The sequence below is a fragment of the Oncorhynchus mykiss genome, unplaced genomic scaffold (genome assembly GCF_057628025.1).
Source record: "Oncorhynchus mykiss isolate SJ-2025 unplaced genomic scaffold, ASM5762802v1 scaffold93, whole genome shotgun sequence".
NCBI lineage: Eukaryota > Metazoa > Chordata > Actinopteri > Salmoniformes > Salmonidae > Oncorhynchus > Oncorhynchus mykiss.
This window is the reverse complement of record NW_028322092.1, coordinates 959,184-975,715: the sequence shown is the minus strand read 5'-3', so window position 1 is coordinate 975,715 and position 16,532 is coordinate 959,184. Positions and strand designations below refer to the sequence as shown.

Genomic DNA, 16,532 nt, shown 5'->3' with positions numbered 1-16,532 from the left:
ATCACCTAACGTGGGGCTCGAACCCACGACCCTGAGATTAAGAGTCTCATGCTCTACCGACTGAGCTAGCCAGGTGCCTCAATAGTATTTTTGACTTGGTACGAATATCGTACAGCCCAGTTTCTGCAAAATATGGTGATCAGTGAGTGTTGTTGATGGATCCTGTGGTGCAATCTGTTAGCGTGTTGTACTTAAACAGCAATATACAACAATTAGATGACAAGGTTATGAGTTCAAGCCCCACTAGGAGCAAGTATTGTTCTTGAAGCCTCTGCCTGTCTATTTCTTGTCCGGAAAATGATAATTTATTCAAGCCATTTAGGAGTACAATTCATTGGTAATAGGTATGTCATTCAGATGACAGATCAGAGTGCAGGCAGAGATAGAATACAAATTCATAGCCTTCTGTATCACCAACTATGCAGGGTGGCAAGCCTGCTCGAAATTCCAAGCGGATGGTTGTTTGCGAAGTGAGTTGGTGCTTCGGCAGAGAAAATAATCACCCAGCGTGGGGCTCGAACCCACGACCCTGAGATTAAGAGTCTCATGCTCTACCGACTGAGCTAGCCAGGTACCTCAATGGTGATCTTGACTTGGTTTGAATATCGTACATCCCAGTTTCTGCAAAATATGGTGATCAGTGAGTGTTGTTGATGGATCCTGTGGTGCAATCTGTTAGCGTGTTGTACTTATACAGCAGTATACAGCAATTAGATGACAAGGTTATGAGTTCAAGCCCCACCAGGAGCAAGTATTGTTCTTGAAGCCTCTGCCTGTCTATTTCTTGTCCGGAAAATGATAATTTATTCAAGCCATTTAGGAGTACAATTCATTGGTAATAGGTATGTCATTGAGATGACAGGTCAGAGTGCAGGCAGAGATAGAATACAAATTCATAGCCTTCTGTATCACCAACTATGCAGGGTGGTAAGCCTGTCGAAATTCCAAGCGGATGGTTGTTTGCGAAGTGAGTTGGTACTTCGGCAGAGAAAATAATTACCCAAAGTGGGGCTCGAACCCACGACCATGAGATTAAGAGTCTCATGCTCTACCAACTGAGCTAGCCAGGTATCTCAATGGTGATCTTGACTTGGTTTGAAAATCGTACATCCCAGTTTCTGCAAAATATGGTGATCAGTGAGTGTTGTTGATGGATCCTGTGGTGCAATATGTTAGCGTGTTGTACTTATACAGCAGTATACAGCAATTAGATGACAAGGTTATGAGTTCAAGCCCCACCAGGAGCAAGTATTGTTCTTGAAGCCTCTGCCTGTCTATTTCTGGTCCGGAAAATGATAATTTATTCAAGCCATTTAGGAGTACAATTCATTGGTAATAGGTATGTCATTGAGATGACAGGTCAGAGTGCAGGCAGAGATAGAATACAAATTCATAGCCTTCTGTATCACCAACTATGCAGAGTGGCAAGCCTGCTCGAAATTCCAAGCGGATGGTTGTTTGCGAAGTGAGTTGGTGCTTCGGCAGAGAAAATAATCACCTAACGTGGGGCTCACGACCCTGAGATTAAGAGTCTCATGCTCTACCGACTGAGCTAGCCAGGTACCTCAATGGTGATCTTGACTTGGTTTGAATATCGTACATCCCAGTTTCTGCAAAATATGGTGATCAGTGAGTGTTGTTGATGGATCCTGTGGTGCAATCTGTTAGCGTGTTGTACTTAAACAGCAATATACAACAATTAGATGACAAGGTTATGAGTTCAAGCCCCACTAGGAGCAAGTATTGTTCTTGAAGCCTCTGCCTGTCTATTTCTTGTCCGGAAAATGATAATTTATTCAAGCCATTTAGGAGTACAATTCATTGGTAATAGGTATGTCATTCAGATGACAGGTCAGAGTGCAGGCAGAGATAGAATACAAATTCATAGCCTTCTGTATCACCAACTATGCAGGGTGGCAAGCCTGCTCGAAATTCCAAGCGGATGGTTGTTTGCGAAGTGAGTTGGTGCTTCGGCAGAGAAAATAATCACCCAGCGTGGGGCTCGAACCCACGACGCTGAGATTAAGAGTCTCATGCTCTACCGACTGAGCTAGCCAGGTACCTCAATGGTGATCTTGACTTGGTTTGAATATCGTACATCCCAGTTTCTGCAAAATATGGTGATCAGTGAGTGTTGTTGATGGATCCTGTGGTGCAATCTGTTAGCGTGTTGTACTTATACAGCAGTATACAGCAATTAGATGACAAGGTTATGAGTTCAAGCCCCACCAGGAGCAAGTATTGTTCTTGAAGCCTCTGCCTGTCTATTTCTTGTCCGGAAAATGATAATTTATTCAAGCCATTTAGGAGTACAATTCATTGGTAATAGGTATGTCATTGAGATGACAGGTCAGAGTGCAGGCAGAGATAGAATACAAATTCATAGCCTTCTGTATCACCAACTATGCAGGGTGGTAAGCCTGTCGAAATTCCAAGCGGATGGTTGTTTGCGAAGTGAGTTGGTGCTTCGGCAGAGAAAATAATTACCCAAAGTGGGGCTCGAACCCACGACCATGAGATTAAGAGTCTCATGCTCTACCAACTGAGCTAGCCAGGTATCTCAATGGTGATCTTGACTTGGTTTGAAAATCGTACATCCCAGTTTCTGCAAAATATGGTGATCAGTGAGTGTTGTTGATGGATCCTGTGGTGCAATATGTTAGCGTGTTGTACTTATACAGCAGTATACAGCAATTAGATGACAAGGTTATGAGTTCAAGCCCCACCAGGAGCAAGTATTGTTCTTGAAGCCTCTGCCTGTCTATTTCTGGTCCGGAAAATGATAATTTATTCAAGCCATTTAGGAGTACAATTCATTGGTAATAGGTATGTCATTGAGATGACAGGTCAGAGTGCAGGCAGAGATAGAATACAAATTCATAGCCTTCTGTATCACCAACTATGCAGAGTGGCAAGCCTGCTCGAAATTCCAAGCGGATGGTTGTTTGCGAAGTGAGTTGGTGCTTCGGCAGAGAAAATAATCACCTAACGTGGGGCTCACGACCCTGAGATTAAGAGTCTCATGCTCTACCGACTGAGCTAGCCAGGTACCTCAATGGTGATCTTGACTTGGTTTGAATATCGTACATCCCAGTTTCTGCAAAATATGGTGATCAGTGAGTGTTGTTGATGGATCCTGTGGTGCAATCTGTTAGCGTGTTGTACTTATACAGCAGTATAAAGCAATTAGATGACAAGGTTATGAGTTCAAGCCCCACCAGGAGCAAGTATTCTTCTTGCCTGTCTATTTCTTGTCCGGAAAATGATAATTTATTCAAGCCATTTAGGAGTACAATTCATTGGTAATAGGTATGTCATTCAGATGACAGGTCAGAGTGCAGGCAGAGATAGAATACAAATTCATAGCCTTCTGTATCACCAACTATGCAGGGAGGCAAGCCTGCTCGAAATTCCAAGCGGATGGTTGTTTGCGAAGTGAGTTGGTGCTTCGGCAGAGAAAATAATCACCTAACGTGGGGCTCGAACCCACGACCCTGAGATTAAGAGTCTCATGCTCTACCGACTGAGCTAGCCAGGTGCCTCAATAGTATTTTTGACTTGGTACGAATATCGTACAGCCCAGTTTCTGCAAAATATGGTGATCAGTGAGTGTTGTTGATGGATCCTGTGGTGCAATCTGTTAGCGTGTTGTACTTAAACAGCAATATACAACAATTAGATGACAAGGTTATGAGTTCAAGCCCCACTAGGAGCAAGTATTGTTCTTGAAGCCTCTGCCTGTCTATTTCTTGTCCGGAAAATGATAATTTATTCAAGCCATTTAGGAGTACAATTCATTGGTAATAGGTATGTCATTGAGATGACAGGTCAGAGTGCAGGCAGAGATAGAATACAAATTCATAGCCTTCTGTATCACCAACTATGCAGAGTGGCAAGCCTGCTCGAAATTCCAAGCGGATGGTTGTTTGCGAAGTGAGTTGGTGCTTCGGCAGAGAAAATAATCACCTAACGTGGGGCTCACGACCCTGAGATTAAGAGTCTCATGCTCTACCGACTGAGCTAGCCAGGTACCTCAATGGTGATCTTGACTTGGTTTGAATATCGTACATCCCAGTTTCTGCAAAATATGGTGATCAGTGAGTGTTGTTGATGGATCCTGTGGTGCAATCTGTTAGCGTGTTGTACTTATACAGCAGTATAAAGCAATTAGATGACAAGGTTATGAGTTCAAGCCCCACCAGGAGCAAGTATTCTTCTTGCCTGTCTATTTCTTGTCCGGAAAATGATAATTTCTTCAAGCCATTTAGGAGTACAATTCATTGGTAATAGGTATGTCATTGAGATGACAGGTCAGAGTGCAGGCAGAGATAGAATACAAATTCATAGCCTTCTGTATCACCAACTATGCAGGGAGGCAAGCCTGCTCGAAATTCCAAGCGGATGGTTGTTGGCGAAGTGAGTTGGTGCTTCGGCAGAGAAAATAATCACCTAACGTGGGGCTCGAACCCACGACCCTGAGATTAAGAGTCTCATGCTCTACCGACTGAGCTAGCCAGGTGCCTCAATAGTATTTTTGACTTGGTACGAATATCGTACAGCCCAGTTTTTGCAAAATATGGTGATCAGTGAGTGTTGTTGATGGATCCTGTGGTGCAATCTGTTAGCGTGTTGTACTTAAACAGCAGTATACAGCAATTAGATGACAAGGTTATGAGTTCAAGCCCCACTAGGAGCAAGTATTGTTCTTGAAGCCTCTGCCTGTCTATTTCTTGTCCGGAAAATGATAATTTATTCAAGCCATTTAGGAGTACAATTCATTGGTAATAGGTATGTCATTCAGATGACAGGTCAGAGTGCAGGCAGAGCTAGAATACAAATTCATAGCCTTCTGTATCACCAACTATGCAGAGTGGCAAGCCTGCTCGAAATTCCAAGCGGATGGTTGTTTGCGAAGTGAGTTGGTGCTTCGGCAGAGAAAATAATCACCTAACGTGGGGCTCACGACCCTGAGATTAAGAGTCTCATGCTCTACCGACTGAGCTAGCCAGGTACCTCAATGCTGATCTTGACTTGGTTTGAATATCGTACATCCCAGTTTCTGCAAAATATGGTGATCAGTGAGTGTTGTTGACGGATCCTGTGGTGCAATCTGTTAGCGTGTTGTACTTATACAGCAGTATAAAGCAATTAGATGACAAGGTTATGAGTTCAAGCCCCACCAGGAGCAAGTATTCTTCTTGCCTGTCTATTTCTTGTCCGGAAAATGTTAATTTATTCAAGCCATTTAGGAGTACAATTCATTGGTAATAGGTATGTCATTGAGATGACAGGTCAGAGTGCAGGCAGAGATATAATACAAATTCATAGCCTTCTGTATCACCAACTATGCAGGGTGGCAAGCCTGCTCGAAATTCCAAGCGGATGGTTGTTTGCGAAGTGAGTTGGTGCTTCGGCAGAGAAAATAATCACCCAACGTGGGGCTCGAACCCACGACCCTGAGATTAAGAGTCTCATGCTCTACCGACTGAGCTAGCCAGGTACTTCAATGGTGATCTTGACTTGGTTTGAATATCGTACATCCCAGTTTCTGCAAAATATGGTGATCAGTGAGAGTGTTGTTGATGGATCCTGTGGTGCAATCTGTTAGCATGTTGTACTTATACAGCAGTATACAGCAATTAGATGACAAGGTTATGAGTTCAAGCCCCACCAGGAGCAAGTATTGTTCTTGAAGCCTCTGCCTGTCTATTTCTGGTCCGGAAAATGATAATTTATTCAAGCCATTTAGGAGTACAATTCATTGGTAATAGGTATGTCATTCAGATGACAGGTCAGAGTGCAGGCAGAGATAGAATACAAATTCATAGCCTTCTGTATCACCAACTATGCAGGGAGGCAAGCCTGCTCGAAATTCCAAGCGGATGGTTGTTTGCGAAGTGAGTTGGTGCTTCGGCAGAGAAAATAATCACCTAACGTGGGGCTCGAACCCACGACCCTGAGATTAAGAGTCTCATGCTCTACCGACTGAGCTAGCCAGGTGCCTCAATAGTATTTTTGACTTGGTACGAATATCGTACAGCCCAGTTTCTGCAAAATATGGTGATCAGTGAGTGTTGTTGATGGATCCTGTGGTGCAATCTGTTAGCGTGTTGTACTTATACAGCAGTATAAAGCAATTAGATGACAAGGTTATGAGTTCAAGCCCCACCAGGAGCAAGTATTCTTCTTGCCTGTCTATTTCTTGTCCGGAAAATGATAATTTATTCAAGCCATTTAGGAGTACAATTCATTGGTAATAGGTATGTCATTGAGATGACAGGTCAGAGTGCAGGCAGAGATAGAATACAAATTCATAGCCTTCTGTATCACCAACTATGCAGGGAGGCAAGCCTGCTCGAAATTCCAAGCGGATGGTTGTTGGCGAAGTGAGTTGGTGCTTCGGCAGAGAAAATAATCACCTAACGTGGGGCTCGAACCCACGACACTGAGATTAAGAGTCTCATGCTCTACCGACTGAGCTAGCCAGGTGCCTCAATAGTATTTTTGACTTGGTACGAATATCGTACAGCCCAGTTTTTGCAAAATATGGTGATCAGTGAGTGTTGTTGATGGATCCTGTGGTGCAATCTGTTAGCGTGTTGTACTTAAACAGCAGTATACAGCAATTAGATGACAAGGTTATGAGTTCAAGCCCCACTAGGAGCAAGTATTGTTCTTGAAGCCTCTGCCTGTCTATTTCTTGTCCGGAAAATGATAATTTATTCAAGCCATTTAGGAGTACAATTCATTGGTAATAGGTATGTCATTCAGATGACAGGTCAGAGTGCAGGCAGAGCTAGAATACAAATTCATAGCCTTCTGTATCACCAACTATGCAGAGTGGCAAGCCTGCTCGAAATTCCAAGCGGATGGTTGTTTGCGAAGTGAGTTGGTGCTTCGGCAGAGAAAATAATCACCTAACGTGGGGCTCACGACCCTGAGATTAAGAGTCTCATGCTCTACCGACTGAGCTAGCCAGGTACCTCAATGCTGATCTTGACTTGGTTTGAATATCGTACATCCCAGTTTCTGCAAAATATGGTGATCAGTGAGTGTTGTTGACGGATCCTGTGGTGCAATCTGTTAGCGTGTTGTACTTATACAGCAGTATAAAGCAATTAGATGACAAGGTTATGAGTTCAAGCCCCACCAGGAGCAAGTATTCTTCTTGCCTGTCTATTTCTTGTCCGGAAAATGTTAATTTATTCAAGCCATTTAGGAGTACAATTCATTGGTAATAGGTATGTCATTGAGATGACAGGTCAGAGTGCAGGCAGAGATATAATACAAATTCATAGCCTTCTGTATCACCAACTATGCAGGGTGGCAAGCCTGCTCGAAATTCCAAGCGGATGGTTGTTTGCGAAGTGAGTTGGTGCTTCGGCAGAGAAAATAATCACCCAACGTGGGGCTCGAACCCACGACCCTGAGATTAAGAGTCTCATGCTCTACCGACTGAGCTAGCCAGGTACTTCAATGGTGATCTTGACTTGGTTTGAATATCGTACATCCCAGTTTCTGCAAAATATGGTGATCAGTGAGAGTGTTGTTGATGGATCCTGTGGTGCAATCTGTTAGCATGTTGTACTTATACAGCAGTATACAGCAATTAGATGACAAGGTTATGAGTTCAAGCCCCACCAGGAGCAAGTATTGTTCTTGAAGCCTCTGCCTGTCTATTTCTGGTCCGGAAAATGATAATTTATTCAAGCCATTTAGGAGTACAATTCATTGGTAATAGGTATGTCATTGAGATGACAGGTCAGAGTGCAGGCAGAGATAGAATACAAATTCATAGCCTTCTGTATCACCAACTATGCAGAGTGGCAAGCCTGCTCGAAATTCCAAGCGGATGGTTGTTTGCGAAGTGAGTTGGTGCTTCGGCAGAGAAAATAATCACCTAACGTGGGGCTCACGACCCTGAGATTAAGAGTCTCATGCTCTACCGACTGAGCTAGCCAGGTACCTCAATGGTGATCTTGACTTGGTTTGAATATCGTACATCCCAGTTTCTGCAAAATATGGTGATCAGTGAGTCTTGTTGATGGATCCTGTGGTGCAATCTGTTAGCGTGTTGTACTTATACAGCAGTATAAAGCAATTAGATGACAAGGTTATGAGTTCAAGCCCCACCAGGAGCAAGTATTCTTCTTGCCTGTCTATTTCTTGTCCGGAAAATGATAATTTATTCAAGCCATTTAGGAGTACAATTCATTGGTAATAGGTATGTCATTCAGATGACAGGTCAGAGTGCAGGCAGAGATAGAATACAAATTCATAGCCTTCTGTATCACCAACTATGCAGAGTGGTAAGCCTGCTCGAAATTCCAAGCGGATGGTTGTTTGCGAAGTGAGTTGGTGCTTCGGCAGAGAAAATAACCACCTAACGTGGGGCTCGAACCCACGACCCTGAGATTAAGAGTCTCATGCTCTACCGACTGAGCTAGCCAGGTGCCTCAATAGTGTTTTTGACTTGGTACGAATATCGTACAGCCCAGTTTCTGCAAAATATGGTGATCAGTGAGTGTTGTTGATGGATCCTGTGGTGCAATCTGTTAGCGTGTTGTACTTAAACAGCAGTATACAGCAATTAGATGACAAGGTTATGAGTTCAAGCCCCACTAGGAGCAAGTATTGTTCTTGAAGCCTCTGCCTGTCTATTTCTTGTCCGGAAAATGATAATTTATTCAAGCCATTTAGGAGTACAATTCATTGGTAATAGGTATGTCATTGAGATGACAGGTCAGAGTGCAGGCAGAGATAGAACACAAATTCATAGCCTTCTGTATCACCAACTATGCAGGGTGGCAAGCCTGTCGAAATTCCAAGCGGATGGTTGTTTGCCAAGTGAGTTGGTGCTTCGGCAGAGAAAATAATCACCCAACGTGGGGCTCGAACCCACGACCCTGAGATTAAGAGTCTCATGCTCTACCGACTGAGCTAGCCAGGTACCTCAATGGTGATCTTGACTTGGTTTGAATATCGTACATCCCAGTTTCTGCAAAATATGGTGATCAGTGAGTCTTGTTGATGGATCCTGTGGTGCAATCTGTTAGCGTGTTGTACTTATACAGCAGTATAAAGCAATTAGATGACAAGGTTATGAGTTCAAGCCCCACCAGGAGCAAGTATTCTTCTTGCCTGTCTATTTCTTGTCCGGAAAATGATAATTTATTCAAGCCATTTAGGAGTACAATTCATTGGTAATAGGTATGTCATTCAGATGACAGGTCAGAGTGCAGGCAGAGATAGAATACAAATTCATAGCCTTCTGTATCACCAACTATGCAGAGTGGCAAGCCTGCTCGAAATTCCAAGCGGATGGTTGTTTGCGAAGTGAGTTGGTGCTTCGGCAGAGAAAATAATCACCTAACGTGGGGCTCACGACCCTGAGATTAAGAGTCTCATGCTCTACCGACTGAGCTAGCCAGGTACCTCAATGGTGATCTTGACTTGGTTTGAATATCGTACATCCCAGTTTCTGCAAAATATGGTGATCAGTGAGTGTTGTTGATGGATCCTGTGGTGCAATCTGTTAGCGTGTTGTACTTATACAGCAGTATAAAGCAATTAGATGACAAGGTTATGAGTTCAAGCCCCACCAGGAGCAAGTATTCTTCTTGCCTGTCTATTTCTTGTCCGGAAAATGATAATTTATTCAAGCCATTTAGGAGTACAATTCATTGGTAATAGGTATGTCATTCAGATGACAGGTCAGAGTGCAGGCAGAGATAGAATACAAATTCATAGCCTTCTGTATCACCAACTATGCAGGAAGGCAAGCCTGCTCGAAATTCCAAGCGGATGGTTGTTTGCGAAGTGAGTTGGTGCTTCGGCAGAGAAAATAATCACCTAACGTGGGGCTCGAACCCACGACCCTGAGATTAAGAGTCTCATGCTCTACCGACTGAGCTAGCCAGGTGCCTCAATAGTGTTTTTGACTTGGTACGAATATCGTACAGCCCAGTTTCTGCAAAATATGGTGATCAGTGAGTGTTGTTGATGGATCCTGTGGTGCAATCTGTTAGCGTGTTGTACTTAAACAGCAGTATACAGCAATTAGATGACAAGGTTATGAGTTCAAGCCCCACTAGGAGCAAGTATTGTTCTTGAAGCCTCTGCCTGTCTATTTCTTGTCCGGAAAATGATAATTTATTCAAGCCATTTAGGAGTACAATTCATTGGTAATAGGTATTTCATTGAGATGACAGGTCAGAGTGCAGGCAGAGATAGAACACAAATTCATAGCCTTCTGTATCACCAACTATGCAGGGTGGCAAGCCTGTCGAAATTCCAAGCGGATGGTTGTTTGCCAAGTGAGTTGGTGCTTCGGCAGAGAAAATAATTACCCAACGTGGGGCTCGAACCCACGACCCTGAGATTAAGAGTCTCATGCTCTACCGACTGAGCTAGCCAGGTACATCAATGGTGATCTTGACTTGGTTTGAAAATCGTACATCCCAGTTTCTGCAAAATATGGTGATCAGTGAGTGTTGTTGATGGATCCTGTGGTGCAATATGTTAGCGTGTTGTACTTATACAGCAGTATACAGCAATTAGATGACAAGGTTATGAGTTCAAGCCCCACTAGGAGCAAGTATTGTTCTTGAAGCCTCTGCCTGTCTATTTCTTGTCCGGAAAATGATAATTTATTCAAGCCATTTAGGAGTTCAATTCATTGGTAATAGGTATGTCATTCAGATGACAGGTCAGAGTGCAGGCAGAGATAGAATACAAATTCATAGCCTTCTGTATCACCAACTATGCAGGGTGGCAAGCCTGCTCGAAATTCCAAGCGGATGGTTGTTTGCCAAGTGAGTTGGTGCTTCGGCAGAGAAAATAATTACCCAACGTGGGGCTCGAACCAAGACCCTGAGATTAAGAGTCTCATGCTCTACCGACTGAGCTAGCCAGGTACCTCAATGGTGATCTTGACTTGGTTTGAATATCGTACATCCCAGTTTCTGCAAAATATGGTGATCAGTGAGTGTTGTTGATGGATCCTGTGGTGCAATCTGTTAGCGTGTTGTACTTATACAGCAGTATAAAGCAATTAGATGACAAGGTTATGAGTTCAAGCCCCACCAGGAGCAAGTATTCTTCTTGCCTGTCTATTTCTTGTCCGGAAAATGATAATTTATTCAAGCCATTTAGGAGTACAATTCATTGGTAATAGGTATGTCATTCAGATGACAGGTCAGAGTGCAGGCAGAGATAGAATACAAATTCATAGCCTTCTGTATCACCAACTATGCAGGAAGGCAAGCCTGCTCGAAATTCCAAGCGGATGGTTGTTTGCGAAGTGAGTTGGTGCTTCGGCAGAGAAAATAATCACCTAACGTGGGGCTCGAACCCACGACCCTGAGATTAAGAGTCTCATGCTCTACCGACTGAGCTAGCCAGGTACATCAATGGTGATCTTGACTTGGTTTGAAAATCGTACATCCCAGTTTCTGCAAAATATGGTGGGGCTGAGATTAAGAGTCTCATGCTCTACCGACTGAGCTAGCCAGGTGCCTCAATAGTGTTTTTGACTTGGTACGAATATCGTACAGCCCAGTTTCTGCAAAATATGGTGATCAGTGAGTGTTGTTGATGGATCCTGTGGTGCAATCTGTTAGCGTGTTGTACTTAAACAGCAGTATACAGCAATTAGATGACAAGGTTATGAGTTCAAGCCCCACTAGGAGCAAGTATTGTTCTTGAAGCCTCTGCCTGTCTATTTCTTGTCCGGAAAATGATAATTTATTCAAGCCATTTAGGAGTACAATTCATTGGTAATAGGTATTTCATTGAGATGACAGGTCAGAGTGCAGGCAGAGATAGAACACAAATTCATAGCCTTCTGTATCACCAACTATGCAGGGTGGCAAGCCTGTCGAAATTCCAAGCGGATGGTTGTTTGCCAAGTGAGTTGGTGCTTCGGCAGAGAAAATAATTACCCAACGTGGGGCTCGAACCCACGACCCTGAGATTAAGAGTCTCATGCTCTACCGACTGAGCTAGCCAGGTACATCAATGGTGATCTTGACTTGGTTTGAAAATCGTACATCCCAGTTTCTGCAAAATATGGTGATCAGTGAGTGTTGTTGATGGATCCTGTGGTGCAATATGTTAGCGTGTTGTACTTATACAGCAGTATACAGCAATTAGATGACAAGGTTATGAGTTCAAGCCCCACTAGGAGCAAGTATTGTTCTTGAAGCCTCTGCCTGTCTATTTCTTGTCCGGAAAATGATAATTTATTCAAGCCATTTAGGAGTTCAATTCATTGGTAATAGGTATGTCATTCAGATGACAGGTCAGAGTGCAGGCAGAGATAGAATACAAATTCATAGCCTTCTGTATCACCAACTATGCAGGGTGGCAAGCCTGCTCGAAATTCCAAGCGGATGGTTGTTTGCCAAGTGAGTTGGTGCTTCGGCAGAGAAAATAATTACCCAACGTGGGGCTCGAACCAAGACCCTGAGATTAAGAGTCTCATGCTCTACCGACTGAGCTAGCCAGGTACCTCAATGGTGATCTTGACTTGGTTTGAATATCGTACATCCCAGTTTCTGCAAAATATGGTGATCAGTGAGTGTTGTTGATGGATCCTGTGGTGCAATCTGTTAGCGTGTTGTACTTATACAGCAGTATAAAGCAATTAGATGACAAGGTTATGAGTTCAAGCCCCACCAGGAGCAAGTATTCTTCTTGCCTGTCTATTTCTTGTCCGGAAAATGATAATTTATTCAAGCCATTTAGGAGTACAATTCATTGGTAATAGGTATGTCATTCAGATGACAGGTCAGAGTGCAGGCAGAGATAGAATACAAATTCATAGCCTTCTGTATCACCAACTATGCAGGGTGCTCGAAATTCCAAGCGGATGGTTGTTTGCGAAGTGAGTTGGTGCTTCGGCAGAGAAAATAATCACCCAACGGCTCGAACCCACGACCCTGAGATTAAGAGTCTCATGCTCTACCGACTGAGCTAGCCAGGATCCTGTGGTGCAATCTGTTAGCGTGTTGTACTTATACAGCAGTATAAAGCAATTAGATGACAAGGTTATGAGTTCAAGCCCCACCAGGAGCAAGTATTCTTCTTGCCTGTCTATTTCTTGTCCGGAAAATGTTAATTTATTCAAGCCATTTAGGAGTACAATTCATTGGTAATAGGTATGTCATTGAGATGACAGGTCAGAGTGCAGGCAGAGATAGAATACAAATTCATAGCCTTCTGTATCACCAACTATGCAGGGTGGCAAGCCTGCTCGAAATTCCAAGCGGATGGTTGTTTGCGAAGTGAGTTGGTGCTTCGGCAGAGAAAATAATCACCCAACGTGGGGCTCGAACCCACGACCCTGAGATTAAGAGTCTCATGCTCTACCGACTGAGCTAGCCAGGTGCCTCAATAGTATTTTTGACTTGGTACGAATATCGTACAGCCCAGTTTCTGCAAAATATGGTGATCAGTGAGTGTTGTTGATGGATCCTGTGGTGCAATCTGTTAGCGTGTTGTACTTAAACAGCAGTATACAGCAATTAGATGACAAGGTTATGAGTTCAAGCCCCACTAGGAGCAAGTATTGTTCTTGAAGCCTCTGCCTGTCTATTTCTTGTCCGGAAAATGATAATTGATTCAAGCCATTTAGGAGTACAATTCATTGGTAATAGGTATGTCATTGAGATGACAGGTCAGAGTGCAGGCAGAGATAGAATACAAATTCATAGCCTTCTGTATCACCAACTATGCAGGGTGGCAAGCCTGTCGAAATTCCAAGCGGATGGTTGTTTGCCAAGTGAGTTGGTGCTTCGGCAGAGAAAATAATTACCCAACGTGGGGCTCGAACCAAGACCCTGAGATTAAGAGTCTCATGCTCTACCAACTGAGCTAGCCAGGTACCTCAATGGTGATCTTGACTTGGTTTGAAAATCGTACATCCCAGTTTCTGCAAAATATGGTGATCAGTGAGTGTTGTTGATGGATCCTGTGGTGCAATCTGTTAGCGTGTTGTACTTAAACAGCAGTATACAGCAATTAGATGACAAGGTTATGAGTTCAAGCCCCACTAGGAGCAAGTATTGTTCTTGAAGCCTCTGCCTGTATATTTCTTGTCCGGAAAATGATAATTTATTCAAGCCATTTAGGAGTACAATTCATTGGTAATAGGTATGTCATTCAGATGACAGGTCAGAGTGCAGGCAGAGATAGAATACAAATTCATAGCCTTCTGTATCACCAACTATGCAGGGTGCTCGAAATTCCAAGCGGATGGTTGTTTGCGAAGTGAGTTGGTGCTTCGGCAGAGAAAATAATCACCCAACGTGGGGCTCGAACCCACGACCCTGAGATTAAGAGTCTCATGCTCTACCGACTGAGCTAGCCAGGTACCTCAATGCTGATCTTGACTTGGTTTGAATATCGTACATCCCAGTTTCTGCAAAATATGGTGATCAGTGAGTGTTGTTGATGGATCCTGTGGTGCAATCTGTTAGCGTGTTGTACTTATACAGCAGTATAAAGCAATTAGATGACAAGGTTATGAGTTCAAGCCCCACCAGGAGCAAGTATTCTTCTTGCCTGTCTATTTCTTGTCCGGAAAATGATAATTTATTCAAGCCATTTAGGAGTACAATTCATTGGTAATAGGTATGTCATTGAGATGACAGGTCAGAGTGCAGGCAGAGATAGAATACAAATTCATAGCCTTCTGTATCACCAACTATGCAGGGTGGCAAGCCTGCTCGAAATTCCAAGCGGATGGTTGTTTGCGAAGTGAGTTGGTGCTTCGGCAGAGAAAATAATCACCCAACGTGGGGCTCGAACCCACGACCCTGAGATTAAGAGTCTCATGCTGTACCGACTGAGCTAGCCAGGTACTTCAATGGTGATCTTGACTTGGTTTGAATATCGTACATCCCAGTTTCTGCAAAATATGGTGATCAGTGAGAGTGTTGTTGATGGATCCTGTGGTGCAATCTGTTAGCGTGTTGTACTTATACAGCAGTATACAGCAATTAGATGACAAGGTTATGAGTTCAAGCCCCACCAGGAGCAAGTATTGTTCTTGAAGCCTCTGCCTGTCTATTTCTGGTCCGGAAAATGATAATTTATTCAAGCCATTTAGGAGTACAATTCATTGGTAATAGGTATGTCATTGAGATGACAGGTCAGAGTGCAGGCAGAGATAGAATACAAATTCATAGCCTTCTGTATCACCAACTATGCAGAGTGGCAAGCCTGCTCGAAATTCCAAGCGGATGGTTGTTTGCGAAGTGAGTTGGTGCTTCGGCAGAGAAAATAATCACCTAACGTGGGGCTCGAACCCACGACCCTGAGATTAAGAGTCTCATGCTCTACCGACTGAGCTAGCCAGGTGCCTCAATAGTATTTTTGACTTGGTACGAATATCGTACAGCCCAGTTTCTGCAAAATATGGTGATCAGTGAGTGTTGTTGATGGATCCTGTGGCGCAATCAGTTAGCGTGTTGTACTTAAACAGCAGTATACAGCAATTAGATGACAAGGTTATGAGTTCAAGCCCCACTAGGAGCAAGTATTGTTCTTGAAGCCTCTGCCTGTCTATTTCTTGTCCGGAAAATGATAATTGATTCAAGCCATTTAGGAGTACAATTCATTGGTAATAGGTATGTCATTGAGATGACAGGTCAGAGTGCAGGCAGAGATAGAATACAAATTCATAGCCTTCTGTATCACCAACTATGCAGGGTGGCAAGCCTGTCGAAATTCCAAGCGGATGGTTGTTTGCCAAGTGAGTTGGTGCTTCGGCAGAGAAAATAATTACCCAACGTGGGGCTCGAACCAAGACCCTGAGATTAAGAGTCTCATGCTCTACCGACTGAGCTAGCCAGGTACCTCAATGGTGATCTTGACTTGGTTTGAAAATCGTACATCCCAGTTTCTGCAAAATATGGTGATCAGTGAGTGTTGTTGATGGATCCTGTGGTGCAATCTGTTAGCGTGTTGTACTTAAACAGCAGTATACAGCAATTAGATGACAAGGTTATGAGTTCAAGCCCCACTAGGAGCAAGTATTGTTCTTGAAGCCTCTGCCTGTCTATTTCTTGTCCGGAAAATGATAATTTATTCAAGCCATTTAGGAGTACAATTCATTGGTAATAGGTATGTCATTCAGATGACAGGTCAGAGTGCAGGCAGAGATAGAATACAAATTCATAGCCTTCTGTATCACCAACTATGCAGGGTGCTCGAAATTCCAAGCGGATGGTTGTTTGCGAAGTGAGTTGGTGCTTCGGCAGAGAAAATAATCACCCAACGTGGGGCTCGAACCCACGACCCTGAGATTAAGAGTCTCATGCTCTACCGACTGAGCTAGCCAGGTACCTCAATGCTGATCTTGACTTGGTTTGAATATCGTACATCCCAGTTTCTGCAAAATATGGTGATCAGTGAGTGTTGTTGATGGATCCTGTGGTGCAATCTGTTAGCGTGTTGTACTTATACAGCAGTATAAAGCAATTAGATGACAAGGTTATGAGTTCAAGCCCCACCAGGAGCAAGTATTC

The 16,532-nt window shown here is 43.5% G+C and overlaps 11 non-coding genes across 11 annotated transcripts; all 11 read right to left on the bottom strand.

Annotated features, from left to right (window-relative positions):
* Nucleotides 1–2: 2 nt before the first annotated feature.
* trnak-cuu (transfer RNA lysine (anticodon CUU)) lies at nt 3–75 on the bottom strand. Its single transcript has one exon. It is a non-coding gene; the product is annotated as a tRNA-Lys (tRNA).
* Nucleotides 76–500: 425 nt separating this feature from the next.
* On the bottom strand, nt 501–573 carry trnak-cuu (transfer RNA lysine (anticodon CUU)). The gene has a single exon. It is a non-coding gene; the product is annotated as a tRNA-Lys (tRNA).
* A 2,892-nt stretch (nt 574–3,465) lies between these two features.
* trnak-cuu (transfer RNA lysine (anticodon CUU)) lies at nt 3,466–3,538 on the bottom strand. The gene has a single exon. It is a non-coding gene; the product is annotated as a tRNA-Lys (tRNA).
* Nucleotides 3,539–4,446: 908 nt separating this feature from the next.
* Nucleotides 4,447–4,519, bottom strand: trnak-cuu (transfer RNA lysine (anticodon CUU)). Its single transcript has one exon. It is a non-coding gene; the product is annotated as a tRNA-Lys (tRNA).
* Nucleotides 4,520–5,927: 1,408 nt separating this feature from the next.
* trnak-cuu (transfer RNA lysine (anticodon CUU)) lies at nt 5,928–6,000 on the bottom strand. The gene has a single exon. It is a non-coding gene; the product is annotated as a tRNA-Lys (tRNA).
* Nucleotides 6,001–8,380: 2,380 nt separating this feature from the next.
* On the bottom strand, nt 8,381–8,453 carry trnak-cuu (transfer RNA lysine (anticodon CUU)). The gene has a single exon. It is a non-coding gene; the product is annotated as a tRNA-Lys (tRNA).
* Nucleotides 8,454–9,849: 1,396 nt separating this feature from the next.
* trnak-cuu (transfer RNA lysine (anticodon CUU)) lies at nt 9,850–9,922 on the bottom strand. Its single transcript has one exon. It is a non-coding gene; the product is annotated as a tRNA-Lys (tRNA).
* A 424-nt stretch (nt 9,923–10,346) lies between these two features.
* Nucleotides 10,347–10,419, bottom strand: trnak-cuu (transfer RNA lysine (anticodon CUU)). Its single transcript has one exon. It is a non-coding gene; the product is annotated as a tRNA-Lys (tRNA).
* A 913-nt stretch (nt 10,420–11,332) lies between these two features.
* Nucleotides 11,333–11,405, bottom strand: trnak-cuu (transfer RNA lysine (anticodon CUU)). The gene has a single exon. It is a non-coding gene; the product is annotated as a tRNA-Lys (tRNA).
* A 534-nt stretch (nt 11,406–11,939) lies between these two features.
* trnak-cuu (transfer RNA lysine (anticodon CUU)) lies at nt 11,940–12,012 on the bottom strand. The gene has a single exon. It is a non-coding gene; the product is annotated as a tRNA-Lys (tRNA).
* A 3,278-nt stretch (nt 12,013–15,290) lies between these two features.
* trnak-cuu (transfer RNA lysine (anticodon CUU)) lies at nt 15,291–15,363 on the bottom strand. The gene has a single exon. It is a non-coding gene; the product is annotated as a tRNA-Lys (tRNA).
* Between the last annotated feature and the right edge of the window lie 1,169 nt (nt 15,364–16,532).